The following is a 2,002-nucleotide window of genomic DNA, read 5'->3' as shown; positions in this document are numbered from 1 at the left end:
CCGAAGGCAGCTAAAGTTTACAAAAAATACCACCAAGAGTGTGCGCGAACAATTGCATTTTTAAAATTTTCAGCAATGGTTGATTTTTCTGCTAATGAAGACGATCCTCAAATTGTACCTTGATATACATACATCTTCATATAAACAGTTCTAGAAGATATAAAAACAGCGAAATTCTCGCGAATTGCTTTACGGGCTGCTTAAGAATCGAAGATGCCAGTATAAGAATCTGTGCATTAGACAATACAACAAAATTCAGCGAATATATTTACATTATAAGCATCTGTAGCAGGTTATCTACAGCAACATTAGTTGTTATGAGGCTGGTTTCGTTCCGGTTGCAACTGGTTTTCCGGGTTTTCAACCTCATCTCCATCCATTGGCGCTGGTTCTTCTGCTGGGTCGAAATGGTCGAATGCAATTCGGTCTAACACATAAACAAATACTTGAAATCGCAAACCAGTATCATGCTTCAATTTACAGAAAATTAAATCTTAAACACTCTTGCCTAAGTTGAGAGGTGCTCGATTTAAATTTTCTTCTTCGTATTCAACCTTTCTTGAAATCTAAACGAACAAGTTAAATGGAGAAAGTTAAAATAATAAGTAGATTAAGGTTAGAGATCTCCAACAAAAAAGATCTCCAACAAATTTAAACACTTCACATAAGAGTAAAAATTTAAGCACAAAAAATGCATATATAAGTTGTTACCTTATAGAATGATATTGGTGTGTGATCTACAATCCCGTAATGCTGGAAAATCAAATAGTACGTATCGTGTTGTAGGAGATAATCCTAATAAGAGTAGAACCAACTTATTTCGTATGTTTGTTTTTTTGACTTGATTTTTCTATTGAAATACCGATGATTGAAGTGATCAGCATAGATTTACTGTTTTAACAAAGAATTTTTATTTTTATGAAACCTGATGTTATACAAAAGTGTTATAATATATATAATTTGTTGCCAATGTTATAGTTTGGTTATTTATGATTATAGTTGTTTCAAATTGAAACGAGCTATTGTGCATAAAATGTGGATTTTGATTTTTGATACAAAGAGGTATTATCAATATATGACTTGCGTTCGAATAAAAAAATGATTCATACTGGTTCATGTTTGTTTGTTTTTTTGCTTCAGAGCTCGCAACGCTTTTTGGCTTCAACTATATTAAAAGCAAAAATCACTCTAAACCAACGGCGGGCAAAACCCGTATTCGAATGCATGTGAATATAAATGACGGATATAAATCCCCCACGTTGGGTTGTCACACTGTGACATAAAATCGATCACCATTTCGACATTACAAATGTTCCCACAATGCTTTAACGACAGTTAATGCTAATAAAGCGTTACACATTCATACTGACAAACTTACGATTGTCAACAATTATTAAACACAGTTAATAGTTCCATATGCTGCATGAAATGCGGATTACTCGGAAGCACAATCTTCTTTGGACTTAAATTTATTTCTCAACTGTTTTGCATTTTTTACCACAGAATGTGAAATTTTTACTTACCTCCATTTCACGTTCGAACTCCTCCGCCTGAAAGGAAGAAAACAATGTTTATTACACGTTATGTCTTTTTATTTTTGTGTTTGTTATGGAATGTCAAACTGTCAGATGTTCTTTCACATGAAGTGAATGTTTAAAATTCATGTTTTTTGTTGCATGATTTCTATAATGCCAAATTGTTTGATTCTTTTGCCCTAAAATGTTTGATTACTAATTTTCTCACTTCCAGTGCCCTTTCAAAAATTTCTGGAAAGGAAGCGTTGCGTCAAAACGAATAGTATCACAATCACATTGCCTTTCATGCATTTATCACCGATTCCCGCTATGCTGTGAAGAAATACAATTTTATACTGACAAACTGGCTGTCAACAAATGTTAAACATGGTTAATGGTTGGGAGTGCTGCAGGACATGCGGATTAGTGGAAAGCAAATTCCTGTTTCGAAGTGAATTGATCTTCCATAACGTAAGTGTTTTACTTAC

General features: G+C 33.6%; 1 long non-coding RNA gene across 1 annotated transcript; it reads right to left on the bottom strand.

Moving 5' to 3' along the window:
- Positions 1 to 508: 508 nt before the first annotated feature.
- On the bottom strand, positions 509 to 1,549 carry LOC145217767 (uncharacterized). The gene is made up of 3 exons (XR_013857483.1): positions 1,524 to 1,549; positions 712 to 795; positions 509 to 566 (listed from the first exon to the last, which is right to left on the bottom strand). It is a non-coding gene; the product is annotated as an uncharacterized LOC145217767 (long non-coding RNA).
- Positions 1,550 to 2,002: the final 453 nt, after the last annotated feature.

The sequence above is a fragment of the Phallusia mammillata genome, chromosome 3, assembly GCF_965637545.1.
Source record: "Phallusia mammillata chromosome 3, kaPhaMamm4.hap1.1, whole genome shotgun sequence".
Lineage (NCBI taxonomy): Eukaryota > Metazoa > Chordata > Ascidiacea > Phlebobranchia > Ascidiidae > Phallusia > Phallusia mammillata.
The sequence above is the reverse complement of the archived record's forward strand: the minus strand, read 5'-3'. Positions and strand labels throughout refer to the sequence as shown.